Source organism: Cherax quadricarinatus, chromosome 87 (genome assembly GCF_038502225.1).
Source record: "Cherax quadricarinatus isolate ZL_2023a chromosome 87, ASM3850222v1, whole genome shotgun sequence".
Taxonomy (NCBI): Eukaryota; Metazoa; Arthropoda; class Malacostraca; order Decapoda; family Parastacidae; genus Cherax; species Cherax quadricarinatus.
In genome coordinates this window covers 13,995,162-14,016,829 of record NC_091378.1, presented here as the reverse complement: position 1 = coordinate 14,016,829, position 21,668 = coordinate 13,995,162, and the positions used below count along the sequence as shown (strand labels likewise).

The 21,668-nt window shown below is 39.4% G+C and overlaps 1 protein-coding gene across 2 annotated transcripts in view; it reads left to right on the top strand.

Moving 5' to 3' along the window:
- LOC138855263 (uncharacterized) overlaps positions 1 to 21,668 on the top strand; it is a 68,845-nt gene that overhangs the window by 22,125 nt on the left and 25,052 nt on the right. For both annotated transcript variants that reach the window (XR_011394467.1, XM_070103758.1), the window contains exon 2: positions 13,045 to 13,181. The gene's annotated coding sequence lies outside the window, so the exon portion shown is untranslated. The remainder of the gene's footprint in view (positions 1 to 13,044; positions 13,182 to 21,668) is intronic.

Below are 21,668 nucleotides of genomic sequence, written 5' to 3'. Positions count from 1 at the left end.
TTTCAGGGATGGGAAATCCCGTGTCACAAACCTACTGGAGTTCTATGACAAGGTGACAGCAGTAAGACAAGAGAGAGAGGGGTGGGTGGATTGCATCTTTTTGGACTGCAAGAAGGCATTCAACACAGTACCACACAAAAGATTAGTACAAAAACTGGGGGACCAAGCAGGGATAACAGGGAAGGCACTACAATGGATCAAGGAATACATGTCAGGAAGACAGCAGCGAGTAATGGTATGTGGCAAGGTGTCAGAGTGGGCACCTGTGACCAGCGGGGTCCCACAGGGGTCAGTCCTAGGACTAGTGCTGTTTCTGGTATTTGTGAACGACATGACGGAAGGAATAAACTCCGAGGTGTCCCTGTTTGCAGATGATGTGAAGTTGATGAGAAGAATTCATTCGATCGAAGACCAGGCAGAACTACAAAGGGATCTGGACAGGCTGCAGACCTGGTCCAGCAATTGGCTCCTGGAGTTCAATCCCACCAAGTGCAAAATCATGAAGATTGGGGAAGGGCAAAGAAGACCACAGATGGAGTACAGTCTAGGGGGCCAGAAACTACAAACCTCACTCAAGGAAAAAGATCTTGGGGTGAGTATAACACCAGGCACATCTCCTGAAGCACACATCAACCAGATAACTGCTGCAGCATATGGGTGCCTGGCAAACCTCAGAGCAGCATTCCGACATCTTAATAAGGAATCGTTCAGGACCCTGAACACCGTGTACGTTAGGCCCATATTGGAGTATGCGGCACCAGTTTGGAACCCACACCTAACCAAGCATGTAAAGAAACTAGAGAAAGTGCAAAGGTTTGCAACAAGACTAGTCCCAGAGCTAAGAGGTATGTCTTACGAGGAGAGGTTAAGGGAAATCAACCTGATGACACTGGAGGACAGGAGAGATAGGGGGACATGATAACTACATACAAAATACTGAGAGGAATTGACAAGGTGAACAAAGACAGGATGTTCCAGAGACTGAACACAGCAACACGGGGACACAGTTGGAAGCTGAAGACACAGATGAATCACAGGGATGTTAGGAAGTATTTCTTCATCCACAGAGTAGTCAGGAAGTGGAATAGTTTAGGAAGCGATGTAGTGGAGGCAGGATCCATACATAGCTTTAAGCAGAGGTACGATAAAGCTCAGGGTTCAGGGAGAGTGACCCAGTAGCGACCAGTGAAGAGGCAGGGCCAGGAGCTTGGACTTGACCCCTGCAACCTCAACTAGGTGAGTACATGTCATTTCTGCCATAGAAGATGTCCCAGTTGTCAATGAATGTTTCTGCATTTTACTTACAGTATTTGTCCAGCCAGCAATTGACACCAATTGCCCTGGACAACCATTCATTTCCAACTCCTCTCCTTGGCAAAATACCACATATGACAGGGTTCCCACCCTTCCTCCTAATTATTTCTATTGCTGACCTATACCTGCTAATCAGGTCCTCACTCCTACGTCTGCCAACATCATTGCCTCCAGCACTGAGACAGATAATAGGATTGCTCCCATTACCTCTCATGATGTCATCCAGACAGCTAACAATATCCTCCATCCCAGCCCCAGGAAAGCAAACCCTCTGTCTCCTACTTCTGTCCTTCAGGCAGAAGGCCCTATCCATGTACCTAACTTGGCTATCCCCAACAACAATATTCTTACCGTCCTTGGTGTCGTTCATCGTAACGTTCCCAGTAGTTGACTCACATTCGTCGGGTAGCACGGAGAATGCATTAGATGTTTCCACAACAGTTTCCACAGCAGTCTCTTTCTTCTTCATCGTTTCTACCTTTCCATTCATCTTCTTGATCGTCAGCTTCATTCCATGCTGTCCAGCCACTGTCCAGTTTCCCTTCTTCACCTGAGGACTCAAAACAGGAGGACTACTATGAATCCTCTCGTTTTCCTCGGTCAATCACCGAATCTCCATCTTCGCCATCCTCAATTCTTCCTTAAGCTGTTGGTAAAGTTGCTCGATGGAGGGCATCTTGGTTCGGTCCTTAGAGAGCACACTCGACACATCCTCACTGAGCATTGGTATAACTATACTCTCACACATTCCCCTCTTTGCTTTCATGGATAATGTTCTTTGTCTCCACAGACTCCTCAGTGCACCATTCACGTTTTCTCCTTGTTAATTTTATGATTCACCTCATCTTTCATAAACCCATCTGCTGACACGTCCACTTCCAGATATCTGTATACATTCACCTTCTCCATATTCTCTCCCTCCAATCTGTTATCCAGTCTTCTGTTACCTAATTTTTTTGTTATCCTCATCACCTTACTCTTTCCTATATTCACCTTTAATTTCCTTCTTTTACATACCCTACTAAACTCATCAACCAACCTCTGCAACTTCTCTTCAGAATCTCCCAAAATCACAGTGTCATTAGCAAAGAGCAACTGTGACAACTCTCACTCTGTGTTAGATTCTTTAACCCCACACCTCTTGCCAACACCCGAGTACTCATTTCTCTTACAACCCTATCTATAAATGTATTGAACAACCCTGTCTAAGGCCTACTTTTACTGGAAAATAATCTCCCTCTCGCCTACATACTCTAATCTGACTTTAACTCTTTGCTGCTTTTCAGTAACCCACTTTCTGTTCCATATATTTGCAACATCTGCCACATTGGTTCCCCTATCCACCCTGTCATACGCGTTTTCTAAATCCGTTAACGCCACAAAAACCTCTTTACCCTTATCTAAATACTGTTCACCTACGTGTTTCATTTCGTCTACACACCCCTACCTTTCCTAAAGCCTCCTTGTTCATCTGCTATCCTGCTCTCCACCTTACTCTTAATTCTTTCAATAATAACTCTACCATACGCTTTACCAGGTATACTCGGATATACAGTAGGGCCCCACTTATTCGGCAGGTTAGGTTCCTGGCTACTGCTGCAAGCGGACGTCGCCAGAAAACAGAACGCCATTTGTTTCCACTTACAAACGTCAGCTAATAAGTTTACACTAACATATATTAAGTTAGCAATAGAACTAGGCATTAAAAACAATAAAAAGTAAAATACACAGTACACTCATTACTTACCTCAAAATATTTGTAGTCTTAATGTATAGTGAGAAGTGAGTAGTGTTTAATGTATGAAGTTAGGTGTGGTAGACATGGTAGCCAGCCAGGCCACCCTATGGCCCAAATGTATATACAGTGGACCCCCGGTTAATGATATTTTTTCATTCCAAAAGTATGTTCAGGTGCCAGTACTGACCGAATTTGTTCCCCTAAGGAATATTGTGAAGTAGATTAGTCCATTTCAGACCCCCAAACATACACGTACAAACACACTTACATAAATACACTTACATAATTGGTCGCATTGGGAGGTGATCGTTAAGCAGGGGTCCACTGTATACATTCTTACCACTACTGCCCCAAATATTTTGAAAAATAAAAAAAATCATTTCTTTTATAGAAATAAAGAGCACATTTTTCTTAGTGTTATAGAATAAAAAATTTTTAGGGTCAGTACTTACCCAGATATGAGGGCGCAAAGTTGGCACTTGGCGATTACCTGATGGCAACATGGAGTCCTGCCGCTTGCAGAAGTGTTGCCGATATACCTTTTTTTCTATTTTTCATATTATTTTATATGATTTTTATGTTCTGATAATTACATTTTATTTATTTATTTATTTATTTATATATTTATTTATTTACAATTTGAGCACACATACAGAGGTACAAAAAAATACAGATAAGAGCAGCATGCCAAAGCCACTTATACTATGCATAGCATTACGGGCTGGCTTAAAATTAACTTAAGATTAACTAAGCAATGATGAAATCAGTGATAAAACATTAATGTAAACAGATTACTATAAAGCACAAGTGAGTATTACAAAGACAGGTCATATGGTTGCATGCATTGCTGTACATTCAGTAGAATGGAGTATTCTGTTAGGTAGTGTATTTAAAAAATAATAAAGTTAGATTGGGTTTTAGGTTTAACATTTATGTGATATAATTGTGAGAAACATTTAAGATATACAATTTATAAGGTTCAGTTATTCAGTATTTATTTGGTTTTGGGTGAGTAAGTGATCTTTGAGAAGAGACTTGAATTTATAAACAGGTAGTGTTTCTTTTATATTTACAGGTAATGAATTCCAGATTTTAGGGCCTTTTATGTGCATTGAGTTTTTGCATAGCGTGAGATGGACACGAGGAACATCAAAGAGTGATCTGTGCCTTGTGTTATGGTCATGTGTTCTGTTGAGGTTGGCAAGGAGATGTTTGAGGGGAGGGTTAATATCAGAGTTAAGTGTTCTATGTATGTAATAGGTGCAGTAATAAGTATGGATGTTTTGTATGGTGAGTAGGTTGAGTGTATTGAATATTGGTGGAGTGTGCTGCCTGTAGTGAGAATTTATCATTCTAACTGCAGCCTTTTGTTGGGTAATTAGTGGTCTGAGATGGTTACTTGTTGTTGAGCCCCATGCACAAATTCCATAGGTGAGATAGGGGTAAATAAGAGAGTGATATAGGGCCAGGAGGGCTGACTGTGGAGCATAGTACCGTATCTTCGATAGTATGCCTACAGTCTTGGAAATTTTCTAAGAAATTTGTTGTATATGTGTATGAAATTTGAGTCTATTATCAAGGTGGATTCCTAAGAATTTTCCCTCTGTTAGCTTTGTGATAGGTGATCCGTTTATCATTATGTTAAGAGGGACATCTGTAGCTCTGTTACCAAACTGAATGAAGTAGGTTTTGTCAATGTTTAGTGTAAGTTTGTTAGTCCTCATCCAGGTAGATATTTTCTGTAATTCGGTATTTACAGTATTGGCTAGCGTGACTGGGCTCGGGTGGGAGAAGACGTATGTAGTGTCATCTGCAAATAGTGTGGGTTTGAGTAATTGCGAAGCATTTGGTAGGTCATTTATGTATAGGAGAAAGAGAAGAGGGCCAAGGACACTTCCCTGTGGGACACCAACTGTAATTGGTTGTGCAGAAGAGTTTGCCCCATTTGCGTACACATATTGGCTTCTGTTGCTGAGGTATGACTTGAGGTAGTTGAGGGAGTGCCCTCTTATACCATAGTGTGACAATTTTACGTGGAGCAAGTCATGGTCAACTGTATCAAAAGCTTTACGTAAGTCAATGAAGATCCCCAGTGGGACTTCTTTTTTCTCTATTGCAGTGTATATATGTTCTAGCATGTGTATAATAGCATCATTAGTATTTTTATTAGGCCTGAATCCAAATTGGCAGGGGTTGAGTATGTTTTGGGAGATAAGGTAGGAGTAGATTCTTTTATGAATTAATTTTTCGAAGATTTTTGAGAGAGGGTGTAAGTTGGATATTGGCCTATAGTTATTCAACTCTGTTTGGTCTCCTCCTTTGTGGATCGGGGTGACCCTTGCTATTTTGAGTACTGTAGGGAAGGTGGAGGATTCAATGGATTTGTTAAAGAGTGTTGCAATGATTGGTGATAGCACTTGTGACACTTTTTTGTATATAAAGGGTGGTAAGGTATTTAAATCTCCTGCCTTGTTTTTTAGTGTGTTGATAATAAGGGAGACTTCGTATGGGTTAGTCGGAGCTAGGAACAGTGTGTTCGGGTAGTTGCCGGTGAGGTAGTCATTTGGTGGGGTATCTGAGCTTGGGATTTTATTGGCAAGGTTTTGTCCTATAGTGGAGAAGAAATCATTGAGTCTGTTTGCTGTTTCTGTTGGTGGGAGTTGGGGTTCATCTGATTTTGCTAATTTTATTTCGCTATTTCGTGATATCTTTTTTGTTCCCAGAATTTCTGATAGGGTTTTCCAGGTCTTTTTTATATCACCTCGTAAGTTGGATAATCTGTTCTCATAATACAATTTTTTTGCCCTTCTTATCAGGCTGGTTAGGATTGACGAGTAACGTTTTGTTTGGTCTCTGGTTATGTGACCCATTCTGTACTGTTTTTCATATTGGTGTTTTGTATTTATGGATTTGAGAATGCTGGGTGTTAGCCAGGGACTGTTCAGTCTCTTAGCTGTCATCTGTTTAGTTTTTTTAGGGCAGTGCTTGTTATAGAGGTATTGGGTCTTTTTTAGAAAATTATTAATACATTCGTCAATATCTGTATAGATTTCTAGCTCAGTGTGCCAGTCAATGTTTGCTACTGCTGTTGTGAAGTTATTAATGGCTGCCTCATTGTGAAGTCTGAAGGTGACTTTAGTAGTGTCTTGGGGTAATTTACCAAGAGTTGTTATGAGGAAAGTAGGGTAGTGGTCTGTGGTATTATCTGTAATTATGCCTGATTTTAACCCTTTGAGGGTCGACAGGCCCTCTCCGAAACTCGTTCTCAGGGTCGGCCAAATTTCAAAAAAAAAAAAAAATTATTTTTTCTTATGAAAAAATAGAGTTTTTTTTTCTAAACATTATAGGATAAACAAAAAAAATTTACCATCAATACTTACGGAGATATGGATGCATGAAGTTTGCAGAAAATGAGCCGCGTATGGCAACAGCGGCGACTGCCGCTCACCCGGTAAACTTTAGTTTACTTGTATTTGAAGGTTTGTTGTTTTTTTCACTATTTTATTTTTTCACATAACTTATGTGGCCTGTGAGACCAAAGTAAGGTGCAATGTACATATATACACTCGTTGTATACAACACAATAAGCACACAAACATAATTATCAATATATTGTTTACAAAACTTGTTTACAAAAACAAACAATACAAAACATTGTTTATTATTATTGTTCTATAATATATATACCAATATACAGTCACTGAACATATTCCTATTAGTTCTGCAGCTTGTGGAACTCTGAAACATGGTGTCATACACAATGGTGTTTTATCTTTCTCCCTCATTCTATCTCTTTCAATCTGTCTCTCTCTTTCTATCTGTCTATCTATCTCTGTCTCACAGGTACACATAAATACAAGTATACATAGTATAAATTACCTAGGATAACCCAAGAAATCCAGACAAAGTGCTATACTCTGCTTGAAGATGTGAGTAAAAATGATGACACAGTCTTGTGGCTCTCTGAGACAGAGAGCTAGACGGATAGACAGATAGACAGGGAGCTTGACAGACAGACAAATAGACAGACAGAAATGTTAGTGTACCAGTACCAGTGTACTAGTGTTCCACCCTCCTCCTCCTCTTCTTCCTCTTCCTCCTCTTCCCCCTACTCTTCCTCATACTCTTCCTCTTCCTCCTCTTCCTCTTCCTCCTACTCTTCCTCTTCCTCCTCCTCCTCTTCCTCCTCCTCCTCTTCTTCCTCTTCCTCCTACTCTTCCTCCTCCTCCTCTTCTTCCTCTTCCTCCTCTTCCCCCTAATCTTCCTCGTACTATTCCTCTTCCTCCTCCTCTTCCTCTTATTCCTCTTCCTTCTCCTCCTCTTCCTCCTCCTCCTCTTCCTCCTCCTCCTCTTCTTCCTCTTCCCCCTATTCCTTCTCCTCCTTGTCCATAGTGTAAATTACAAGGAGTCCGCAGCTGTCAAAGTGACATATTAGCTCATTACTCTTTCCCCCTCGGCCTGTCAAAACAATGGGGTCGGATGCTGCTTCCCCTCCTCCATTCTATCTAATTATCTTTCTCCCTCATTCTATCCTATCTGTCTATCTCTGTCTCACAGGTACACATAAATACAAGAATACATGGTATAAATTACCTAGGATAACCCAAGAAACCCAGACAAAGTGCTATACTCTGCTTGAAGATGTGAGTAAAAGTGATGACGCAGTCTTGTGGCTCTCTGAGACAGAGAGCTAGATGGATAAACAGGGAGTTTGACAGACAGGCAAATAGACAGACAGAAATGTTAGTATACCAGCAAAAACAAAGGGAGGGCGATGTTCATCTCATCTTTTGGCATCAGCTCTACCCTCATTTACCCTCATCAAACGTCAGCACTTATCAGATGTTATCTCCCCTTATCTTGTTACTGTCATGGGTGAACATTTATTATTACATATTATTATTATTACCTATTATTATTATTATGTATTATTATTATTATTATTATTATTATTATTATTATTATTATTATTATGTATTATTATTATTATGTATTATTATTATGTATTATTGTTTTCATTACGTATTCTTCTTCTTCCTCCTCCTCCTCTTCCTCCTCCTCCTCTTCTTCCTCCTCCTCCTCTTCTTCTTCCTCCTCCTCCTCTTCCTCCTCCTCCTCTTCTTCCTCCTCCTCCTCCTCTTCTTCTTCCTCCTCCTCCTCCTCCTCCTCTGCCTCCTCCTCCTCTTGCCTCCTCCTCCTCTTGCCTCCTCCTCCTCTTGCCTCCTCCTCCTCTTGCCTCCTCCTCCTCTGCCTCCTCCTCCTCCTCCTCCTCCATTCTTGGAACAAGTTTGAAGATCTTGTAGTTCATAATCACTATCATTATCATCACCAATGCTCACATCTGAGTCTGGGATTTTGGGAAATAGGAGTTTCCTCTTTGATTCTGGTACAACTGAACGACGGCCCAGCACCAGAGGTGGAAGGCTGTGGGTTGTCTGGGTTTTCCTCACTATTACCCATATTATGGTCATTAGTTTCGGTCAAAACCTCACCAGAACCTTGAAACTCATCTTCACTGTCACTTCCATCTGTATTAGAACTGTCACTGGGGAACAAAAGTGTCCCAATTCGCCGAGGAGTGAGGAACTTCTTACCACAGGGCAAGGTGGAAATTGTGTACTATGATGGCATTCCCACAATGCACCACTGGGTCCCAGATTTTTTTCCTACTGCGCACACCCACCACACAGACCCATTCTCTCACATCTAGGCTTATCAGCCTTTTCCTGTGAGATTTGAGGCCGCTAGAATTTATGCGTACTAGTACGACAAAAACCCCTACGCGTAAGACGTACTAGTACGACGAAAACCCTCAAAGGGTTAAAGGGGATATGGTGTTGGTCCAGATGTGGTCAAGTAGGGAAACACTAGTCTCTGTAACTCTTGTAGGTTTTGTTACTGTTGGTAACAGCATACAGTTACTCATTGTGTTTGTGAATTCAGTAACGTGTGGGTCCTGGTCTTGCAGGAGATTTATATTGAAGTCACCTGAGAGTAGTAAGTGATCTTTGTTCATGCGTGCATCAGTTATCATACTTCCTAGGTTTTGACTAAATTGGCTAATGTTTGACTGTGGAACTCTGTAGATGTTTATCAATGTGAGAGGTTTTTGTAGGTATTTGGATTTGAATTTGGCTATTATATATTCCCCATGTTCATCCCTTGTGCAAGTATTAGTGATACATTCTAGTTGGTCTGAGTAGTATATGGCTGTGCCACCCCCTTGTTGGTCTGGTCTACAGTTGTGTATGGCTGTGTAACCAGGAATGGCATAGACATCTGTACTATCAGGCTTTAGCCAGGTTTCAGTTAGTGTAATGATGGACATATTGGCATGTAAGGAATTTAGTAATGCTATGAGGTCATCGTAATGCTTGCTTAAAGATCTGATATTGTAGTTAAAGATAGTTATGTTGTTGTTGGCACTGAGAAGTGCCTTTGATTGTTCTGCAGTGTAGTAATTACAGTAACTGTTTGATTCATTTAAGTCATTAAATAAGAGGTTGGTATCAGGATCAATGCTTGTAATCATAAGATTTGTAGTGAATCTATAGTTAGAATTAAGTATAAAACAAAGTAAATAGTCTTAAGCTAAAAAATAGCACCTGAATTATTTAACAAATGTAAAATAATGAGCTAAGGTAGTTTTTTTTTTTTTTTTTTTTTTTTAAGCTAAAATAAAGGGGACAATATAAAAGGGACTAATACAAATAAAGTGATGATCAAATAATGGAGCTTGGGAATATGATAGTAGGTAGTACTATAAAGGTAATTCTTTAACCCTTTCAGGGTCCAAGGCCCAAATCTGGAGTCACGCACCAGTGTCCAAGAATTTTCAAAAAAATAATTTGTTATTTTTTCTTATGAAATCGTAGAGAATCTTTTTGTGAAGGTAATAAAACAAAAAGTACGAAAATTGGTGGAAAATTGACGAAATTATGCTCTCGCGAATTTTGATGTGTCAGCGATATTTACGAATCGGCGATTTTGCCGACTTTGACTCCCATTTTAGGCCAATTACATTATTCCAATCAACCAAATTCTTAGCTATTTCACTAGTATTACTTCTATTCTATCGATTGAGCACAAGAAATCGCCAAGTCAACTGTTTCAACTACAAAATAAAGTGATCGGAAATTGTTAATTTGGCCAATTTAACACAAAGTTCAAAATATTCCAATTTCAAAATAGGGTCCAGAATGAACAATGTAGGCATTCCTGGCACTAAACTAACATTTCCTCTGTTCATTAGTTATGTTTTGAGGCTTTACAAATAAATTCCATTTTGATTTTTTATTCACATAATGAATTTTTATTCACACCAAAAAATAGAAGATTTACTGTTATGCAATACTGTAATAATTGTATAAATATCATCACCATATTTGTGAATGTATATTAGACCCACCAGTTGACGTGTATTAGACGTGTGAGGTCATTTGTTTACTCTTGAATATCGGCAAAAATTTAACATTTCCGCTACTTTGAGCTCAGTTTCAAGCCATTTCCAATGCTAAAACCAATCAAAATCATCTCTATTTCTGTAATATGTCTTCCATTCTATCAAATGAGACCAAGAAATCGCAAATACAACTATAAAAAACATACGAAAAAACACTGCAAAGTTGCTGTTTTAATCGAAAAATCATGATTTCATTTTTTTTCTCTCATTATACACAGTGTGCTGCAGGATGTGTTTTATGTGGTGCACACATACCACATAGATGTATTCTCTCATATCTAGGCCCAAATGTACCACTCACAGTTTATCAGAGTGAGCTGAGCTCATGGCGTAGATCTACGGTTTGGACCCTGAACGTAAAGCCGTAGATCTACGGGACGGACCCTGAAAGGGTTAAAGTTAGAATTATAGTATAAAATTATAATATAAAAGGGACTAATATAAGTTGTGGTGAACAATAAAGTGGTAATCAAATAAATGAGCTTTGGAATATAATGGCAAAATTGTGAACTTATTCTACTTTAGCACCTGAGAATAGCACCTTGATTATTTTAACAATTGTGAATATATAAACTAGGGTAGTTATATAAAGCTAAAATAAAGGAGAAAATATATAAGGGACTAAAATTAAGTAATGGTAAACAAAGTTAAATGGACAGATGGTCACTATGAAATAATATTGGTTTAGGAGTAAGATCTGATTTGTAATATTAAATAAATTGAGCAGTTTATTGCACAATAAAAGTAAAAAAATGAGGTAGTTGGTACTAGCTAGCAAAAGATAGTTTTGGTACTTGCAAAAAAGTAATTGGAATATACACTAATTGCATACACAATGAAAAGTGACTAAAAAACAAGTAGTGATAAACAAAATTAAATGGACAGGTAAGAATAATGAATATTATTAATTTGGAGTAAGATTTGACTTGTAATTTAAAATTATGAGCAATTAATAGCAGTAAGAAAGAAGTATAGAGTATTGGAGGTAGTTGGCATTAGCTAGTGATGAAAAATAATAAAAATAATAATGTACAATATAATAGTAACGTACACTATATGCACCACACGTATACATGTATTAAGGGCACTTATCTAATCTGTTACAGAAATGTCAGCTTTTCTAAGGAAGGTAGAGAAATCGTGTTCGTTTGAGATGGTATATTGTTGTCCTGTTGATGTTTTCCTTACTAGTATTTTCCCATCTCGCGTGAAACACTGATGTATTTTGTTTTCCTGTTTAAGTTTTCTCAGCCTGAACAGAAGGTTTTGACGTTTTTTTGTTAGACACTCATTTATGTACACTCCATTTTTCATTGTAATTGCTGATTTAATTAGGTCCTTTCTTTTATCGTATGAATGAAGTCTGATCATTATACTGTGTTTACTTCCTGGTTTTCCTAGCAAACGTGTTTCTTTGATTTCATTGTTTTGCACGATGACTTGTACGTGGTTCTGTATTATCCTGACAGCAGTTTCTTTGCACTGTGCTTGTGTTATGTCACTAGGAATGTGTGCACTGTTTATTATAACTGCATCAGACAACTTATCTTGTTCAGTTTTGTCGTCTTGGAAATCAAGGTATTCATTTAGTCGAGTGTGCATGTTCTGATTCCAGTCCTTGATTGCTTCTTCAACCTTCATATTTATTGTTGTTATTTGCTCAGTGTGACTGGCTATAGCTGCTTTTAGAGTATTTTCTGTGTCAACACTTCCCGATGTAATCTTCTCTTCAAGGTTTTGGATCTTATTCTCGAGGTTGGTTATCTTGGATTCTCGTCGCTCGAGTGTTGCTTTGATATCTTTGATTTCATTTTCTAGAGCAACGATGTAGTCCTTGATATTGTCAGGAATAATCATACCTGAGTAATCATGGGTGAATCCTTTGAAGGGAGTGGAGTTGGAGGGGGAGTCAGCCATGTTTGTTGTTGTTGTTGTTGTTCCCTGGGTGGCGGCGGTGAGGGGGGGTGATGATACACCGGCGTCCTGCTGGGTAGACAAGTTGAGTTCTAGGGTCCTTGCTGTTATTCTTTTATTACTGGTGTTGTTTCTTCTGCGATATCCTTTCATAGTATCACTGAAGTAGATACTGTGTAGCAATGGAGGAGAAGGCTTGTTTTCTCGGAGCTTGGGTTAAGTGGTTGTCTGGCAGCGGAGGCAGTGTTTGGGTTAGCAGGGCTGTCTTCCTTAGATCTTCTAATTTTGTCAAGATTTGGGTTACATTCTTAGTATTCTTGGGTCATGTTGTGGTCTACGTGGGTTCATGTAGTTGAACTTTCACTTAGGCCATCACAAGTTTTGATGGGCGATGTTTTTTTGAGAAAGAAGAGCTGGTAGGATACCGTTGCTGCCGCTGCCGCCGCCTCCGCGAAATGGATGGTAGTTCTTGTCATTTCATAACCAATCTTTGTTCTGACACAAATATTAGGTACTGAAATTGTACTCACATTGTCACAAACACACTGACAGTTGGACATTTACACCTTCCTTGGTCATTTACTATTGTCTTGAAATACGTACAAAATATTTATAGGTCCCAGCAATGTTCTGGATACACGGGAATATAGAAGAAGAAGAAGGAAGAAGAAGGTAGAAGAAGGAAGAAGGAAGAAGAAGAAGTTCCCTTGAAGCATGATGTCAGTGACAAGCATCCGGGAGGGCAGTGATAAGGTGAGATATGGGATGACATTTGATGGGTGCCTGTGAGGGTACAGAGATAAGATGAGATAAGGGATGACATTTGATGGGCACCTGCAAGGGTGCAGAGATAAGATGAGATAAGGGATGACATTTGATGAGCATCCGCATCTCTGTCTCTGCTTATCTGTCGTCTGTCTTGTCTCTCTGTCTGCTTGTCTCTCTTTCTGTCTGTCTGCTTGTATCTCTCTCTGTCTCAGAGAGAGCCTCTGTGAACCAACAGGTATTCTTATGCATTATATCTACAAAGACATGACCTGTCTTTGTAATACTCATTTGTACTAAATTGATATCTGTTTTACAATAATTTTTGTGCCACTGAATATATCATTGCTTAGTTAATCTTAAGTTAAATTTAAGCCTGCCCATAATGCTCTGCATACAAGGGGCTTTGGCATGCTGCACTTTAAAAATTGTATTCCTTGTACTTCTCTGTATCATGTTCAAATAATTATTTTTATATATTATCACACTGGCCGATTCCCACCAAGGCAGGGTGGCCCGAAAAAGAAAAACTTTCACCATCATTCACTCCATCACTGTCTTGCCAGAAGGGTGCTTTACACTACAGTTTTTAAACTGCAACATTAACACCCCTCCTTCAGAGTGCAGGCACTGTACTTCCCATCTCCAGGACTCAAGTCTGGCCTGCCGGTTTCCCTGAACCCCTTCATCAATGTTACTTTGCTCACACTCCAACAGCACGTCAAGTATTAAAAACCATTTGTCTCCATTCACTCCTATCAAACACGCTCACGCATGCCTGCTGGAAGTCCAAGCCCCTCGCACACAAAACCTCCTTTACCCCCTCCCTCCAACCTTTCCTAGGCCGACCCCTACCCTGCCTTCCTTCCACTACAGACTGATACACTCTTGAAGTTATTCTGTTTCGCTCCATTCTCTCCACATGTCCGAACCACCTCAACAACCCTTCCTCAGCCCTCTGGACAACAGTTTTGGTAATCCCGCACCTCCTCCTAACTTCCAAACTATGAATTCTCTGCATTATATTCACACCACACATTGCTCTCAGACATGACATCTCCACTGCTTCCAGCCTTCTCCTCGCTGCAACATTCATCACCCATGCTTCACACCCATATAAGAGCGTTGGTAAAACTATACTCTCATACATTCCTCTCTTTGCCTCCAAGGACAAAGTTCTTTGTCTCCACAGACTCCTAAGTGCACCACTCACCCTTTTCCCCTCATCAATTCTATGATTCACCTCATTTTTCATAGACCCATCCGCTGACACGTCCACTCCCAAATATCTGAATACATTCACCTCCTCCATACTCTCTCCCTCCAATCTGATATCCAATCTTTCATCACCTAATCTTTTTGTTATCCTCATAACCTTACTCTTTCCTGTATTCACTTTCAATATTCTTCTTTTGCACACCCTACCAAATTCATCCACCAATCTCTGCAACTTCTCTTCAGAATCTCCCAAGAGCACAGTGTCATCAGCAAAGAGCAACTGTGACAACTCCCACTTTATGTGTGATTCTTTATCTTTTAACTCCATGCCTCTTGCCAAGACCCTCGCATTTACTTCTCTTACAACCCCATCTATAAATATATTAAACAACCACGGTGACATCACACATCCTTGTCTAAGGCCTACTTTTACTGGGAAATAATTTCCCTCTTTCCTACATACTCTAACTTGAGCCTCACTATCCTCGTAAAAACTCTTCACTGCTTTCAGTAACCTACCTCCTACACCATACACCTGCAACATCTGCCACATTGCCCCCCTATCCACCCTGTCATACGCCTTTTACAAATCCATAAATGCCACAAAGACCTCTTTAGCCTTATCTAAATACTGTTCACTTATATGTTTCACTGTAAACACCTGGTCCACACACCCCCTACCTTTCCTAAAGCCTCCTTGTTCATCTGCTATCCTATTCTCCATCTTACTCTTAATTCTTTCAATAATAACTCTACCATACACTTTGCCAGGTATACTCAACAGACTTATCCCCCTATAATTTTTGCACTCTCTTTTATCCCCTTTGCCTTTATACAAAGGAACTATGCATGCTCTCTGCCAATCCCTAGGTACCTTACCCTCTTCCATACATTTACTAAATAATTGCACCAACCACTCCAAAACTATATCCCCACCTGCTTTTAACATTTCTGTCTTTATCCCATCAATCCCGTCTGCCTTACCCCCTTTCATTTTACCTACTGCCTCACGAACTTCCCCCACACTCACAACTGGCTCTTCCTCACTCCTACAAGATGTTGTTCCTCCCTGCCCTATACACAAAATCACAGCTTCCCTATCTTCATCAACATTTAACAATTCCTCAAAATATTCCCTCCATCTTCCCAATACCTCTAACTCTCCATTTAATAACTCTCCTCTCCTATTTTTAACTGACAAATCCATTTGTTCTCTAGGCTTTCTTAACTTGTTAATCTCACTCCAAAACTTTTTCTTATTTTCAACAAAATTTGTTGATAACATCTCACCCACTCTCTCATTTGCTCTCTTTTTACATTGCTTCACCACTCTCTTAACCTCTCTCTTTTTCTCCATGTACTCTTCCCTCCTTGCATCACTTCTACTTTGTAAAAACTTCTCATATGCTAACTTTTTCTCCCTTACTACTCTCTTCACATCATCATTCCACCAATCGCTCCTCTTCCCTCCCGCACCCACTTTCCTGTAACCACAAACTTCTGCTGAACACTCTAACACTACATTTTTAAACCTACCCCATACCTCTTCGACCCCATTGCCTGTGCTCTCATTAGCCCATCTATCCTCCAATAGCTGTTTATATCTTACCCTAACTGCCTCCTCTTTTAGTTTATAAACCTTCACCTCTCTCTTCCCTGATGTTTCTATTCTCCTTGTATCCCATCTACCTTTTACTCTCAGTGTAGCTACAACTAGAATGTGATCTGATATATCTGTGGCCCCTCTATAAACATGTACATCCTGAAGTCTACTCAACAGTCTTTTATCTACCAATACATAATCCAACAAACTACTGTCATTTCGCTCTACATCATAAGCTTGTATACTTATTTATCCTCTTTTTCTTAAAATATGTATTACCTATAACTAAACCCCTTTCTATACAAAGTTCAATCAAAGGGCTCCCATTATCATTTACACCTGGCACCCAAACTTACCTACCACACCCTCTCTAAAAGTTTCTCCTACTTTAGCATTCAGGTCCCCTACCACAATTACTCTCTCACTTGGTTCAAAGGTTCCTATACATTCACTTAACATCTCCCAAAATCTCTCTCTCTCTCCTCTGCATTCCTCTCTTCTCCAGGTGCATACACGCTTATTATGACCCACTTCTCGCATCCAACCTTTACTTTAATCCACATAATTCTTGAATTTATACATTCATATTCTCTTTTCTCCTTCCATAACTGATCATTCAGTGCTACCTACACTTGGGTACCTGCACCTGACTTCCTACAAATAAGTACTACTCACCTCTCTCCCTACATTAAGATTACAAGTACTTTAAGATAAATCATGAATTTACTGTGAATGTACTTTACTTTGTGTGTTTTTAATGCCTATTTCTATTACTAACTTAATATAATTTAGTGTAAACTTGTTGTCTGGCATTTATATGAATTTATAAATGGAAAAAAATGGCGTTCTGCCTTCCGGCGATGTCTGCTTTCCGGCGACAGCCTGGAACCTAACCCGCCATATAAGTGGGGCCCTTGCTGTATATATATATATATATATATATATATATATATATATATATATATATATATATATATATATATATATATATATATATATATATATATATATATATATACAGTGGACCCCCAGTTAACGACATTTTTTCATTCCAGAAATATGTTCAGGTGCCAGTACTGACCGAATTTGTTCCCATAAGGAATACTGTGAAGTAGATTAGTCCATTTCAGACCCCCAAACATACACGTACAAACGCACTTACATAAATACACTTACATAATTGGTCGCATTGGGAGGTGATCGTTATGCGGGGGTCCACTGTATATATATGTACAGTGGACCCCTGCATAATGATCACCTCCGAATGCGACCAATTATGTAAGTGTACTTAAGTAAGTGCGTTTGTACGTGTATGTTTGGGGTTCTGAAATGGACTAATCTACTTCACAATATTCCTTATGGGAACAAATTCGGTCAGTACTGGCACCTGAACATACTTCTGGAGTGAAAAAATATCGTTAACCAGGGGTCCACTGTATATATATATACAGTGGACCCCCGGTTAACGATATTTTTTCACTCCATAAGTATGTTCAGATGCCAGTACTGACCGAATTTATTCCCATAAGGAATATTGTGAAGTAGATTATTCCTTTCAGACCCCCAAACATACACATACAAACGCACTTACATAAATACACTTACATAATTGGTCGCATTTGGAGGTAATCATTATGCGGGGGTCCACTGTATATACATGTATATATGTGTATATATATATATATATGTATGTATATATATGTATATATATATATATATATTATATCTGTATATATATATATATATGTCTGTATATATATATATATGTCGTGCCGAATAGGCAGAACTTGCGATCTTGGCTTAAATAGCAACGCTCATCTTGCCATATAGGACAAGTGAAAATTTGTGTATGCAATAATTTCGCCAAAATCATTCTGAAGCTAACGAAAAAAATATATTTCACGGTGTTTGTTTAGTATTAAATTATTGTAAACAAATATAAAATATATTTAGCTGGGTTAGGCTAAAATAAATTGTTCTTGTTATAATAAGGTTAGGTAAGTTTTCAAAGTTCCTTTTGGTGCAAAATTAAAAAATTTTACATTAACATTAATCAAAAAAATATATCTTTAAACTTATAAGAGAAAATTTTAGAAATGACTTAATTTTAAATGAGTTCTTGCTAATTGACCAGTTTTACATATTCAGCACGACATATATATATATATATATACAGTGGACCCCCGCATACCGGATGCCTTGCATAACGGACAATCCGCATACCGGACGCTTTGATCGCTAAAATTTTGCCTCGCATACCGCCCAAAAACCCGCTCAGCGCCCTTCGTCCGAGAGGCGTCCAATGTGCGGCCTGAGCCAGCCTCATATGTTCCGCCGGTGGCATTGTTTACCAGCCAGCCTCCGCGGTAACATTCAAGCATACAATCGGAATATTTCGTATTATTACAGTGTTTTCGGTGCTGTTTCTGGAAAATAAGTGACCATGGGCCCCAAGAAAGCTTCTAGTTCCAACCCTACAGCAATAAGGGTTAGAATTCCAATAGAGATGAAGAAAGAGATCATTGATAAGTATGAAAGTGGAGTGCGTATCACCGACCTGGTCAGGTTGTACAAGAAACCCAAATCAACCATTTCTACTATTGTGGGCAACAGAAAGGCAATCAAGGAAGCTGTTCTTGCCAAAGGTTTAACTGTGTTTTCGAAACAGAGATCGCAAGTGATGGAAGCTGTTGAGAGACTCTTATTGGTGTGGATAAATGAAAAACAGCTAGCAGGAGATAGCGTTTCTCAAGCTATCATAAGCGAAAAGGCTAGGAAGTTGCATGAGGATTTAATTAAAAAAAGGCCTGCAACTAGTGATGATGTGAGTGAATTTAAGGCCAGCAAAGGTTGGTTTGAGAGATTTAAGAAGCGTAGTGGCATACATAGTGTGATACGGCATGGTGAGGCTGCCAGTTCGGACCACAAAGCGGCTGAAAAGTATGTGCAGGAATTCAAGGAGTACATAGAAACTGAAGGACTGAAACCTGAACAAGTGTTTAATTGTGATGAAACAGGCCTGTTTTGGAAGAAAATGCCAAGCAGGACCTACATTACTCAGGAAGAAAAGGCACTCCCAGGACATAAGCCTATGAAAGACAGGCTTACTTTGTTGATGTGTTCCAATGCTAGTGGTGATTGCAAAGTTAAGCCTTTATTAGTGTATCACTCTGAAACTCCCAGAGCGTTCAGGCAAAAGAATGTCCTCAAGGATAATTTGTGTGTGCTGTGGAGATCAAACAGTAAGGCATGGGTCACTAGGGACTTTTTCTATAACTGGTTACACCATGCATTTGCCCCCAATGTCAAAGATTACCTAACTGAAAAGAAATTAGAACTTAAGTGCCTCCTGGTGTTAGACAATGCCCCTGGTCATCCTACAGACGTGGCAGAGCGACTTTATGGGGACATGAGCTTCATTAAGGTGAAGTTTTTGCCTCCTAATACCACTCCTCTCCTGCAGCCCATGGACCAGCAGGTTATTGCAAACTTCAAAAAACTGTACACAAAAGCTCTGTTTGAAAGGTGCTTTGTAGTGACCTCAGAAACTCAACTGACTAAGAGAGTTTTGGAGAGAGCACTTTAATATCCTCAATTGTATAAACCTTATAGGTAAGGCTTGGGAGGGAGTGACTAAGAAGACCTTGAACTCTGCTTGGAAGAAACTGTGGCCAGAATGTGTAGACAAAAGGGATTTTGAAGGGTTTGAGGCTAACCCTGAGAGGAGTATACCAGTTGAGGAATCAATTGTGGCATTGGGGAAGTCCTTGGGGTTGGAGGTTAGTGGGGAGGATGTGGAAGAGTTGGTGGAGGAGGACAATGAAGAACTAACCACTGATGAGCTGATAGATCAACTTCAAGAGCAAGAGGCCAGACCTGGGGAAACTGGTTCAAAGGAGGGGAGAGAGAAATTGAAGGAATTGCCTACTTCAAAGATTAAGGAAATGTGTGCAAAATGGCTTGAAGTGCAAACCTTTTTTGATGAAAATCACCCTCACACAGCTATTGCAAGCCGTGCTGGTGACTGTTAAAATGACAATGTTGTGAACCACTTTAGACAAATCATAAAGGAACGAGAGGTACAGGCCACTATGGACAGATATGTTGTGCGAAAGAAGTCCAGTGACTCTGAAGCTGGTCCTAGTGGCATTAAAAGAAGAAGGGAAGTAACCCCAGAAAAGGACTCGACACCTCAAGTCTTAATGGAAGGGGATTCCCCTTCTAAACACTAACACTCTCTCTCCCCTCCTCCGATCCCATCAATCATCACCAGATCTTCAATAAAAGTAAGTGTCATGTAATTGTGCATGCCTTTTTCAGTTTGTGTGTATTAAAATTAACATTTCATGTGGTAAAAAATTTATTTTTTCATACTTTTGGGTGTCTTGCACGGATTAATTTGATTTCCATTATTTCTTATGGGGAAAATTCATTCGCATACCAAACATTTCGCATAACAGCCAGCCCTCTTGCACGGATTAAGGTCGCTATGCGGGGGTCCACTGTATATATATATATATATATATATATATATATATATATATATATATATATATATATATATATATATATATATAATGTATATATATATATATATATAAAATATATATATAAGTATAGGTGGGGCCCTACTGTATATATATATATATATATATATGTGTATATAATATATATATATATATATATATATATATATATATATATATATATATACAGTGGACCCCCGGTTAACGATATTTTTTCATTCCAGAAGTATGTTCAGGTGCCAGTACTGACTGAATTTGTTCCCATAAGGAATATTGTGAAGTAGATTAGTCCATTTCAGACCCCCAAACATACACGTACAAACGCACTTACATAAATACACTTACATGATTGGTCGCATTCGGAGGTGATCGTTATGCGGGGGTCCAGTGTATATATATATATTTTTTTTTTTTTTCAACAAGTCGGCCGTCTCCCACCAAGGCAGGTTGACCCAAAAAAGAAAGAAAATCCCCAAAAAGAAAATACTTTCATCATCATTCAACACTTTCACCACACTCACACATTATCACTGCTTTTGCAGAGGTGCTCAGAATACAACAGCTTAGAAGCATATACATATAAAGATACACAACATATCCCTCCAAACTGCCAATATCCCAAACCCCTCCTTTAAAGTGCAGGCATTGTACTTCCCATTTCCAGGACTCAAGTCCGACTATATGAACATAACCGGTTTCCCTGAATCCCTTCACTAAATATTACCCTGCTCACACTCCAACAGATCGTCAGGTCCCAAGTATCATTCGCCTCCATTCACTCCTATCTAACGTGCTCATGCACGCTTGCTGGAAGTCCAAGCCCCTAGCCCACAAAACCTCCTTTACCTCCTCTTTCCAACCCTTTCGAGGACGACCCCTACCCCTCCTTCCTTCCCCTATAGATTTATATGTTTTCCATGTCATTCTACTTTGATCCATTCTCTCTAAATGACCAAACCACCTCAACAACCCCTCTTCTGCCCTCTGACTAATGCTTTTATTAACTCCACACCTTCTCCTAATTTCCACACTCCGAATTTTCTGCATAATATTTACACCACACATTGCCCTTAGACAGGACATCTCCACTGCCTCCAACCGTCTCCTCGCTGCTGCATTTACCACCCA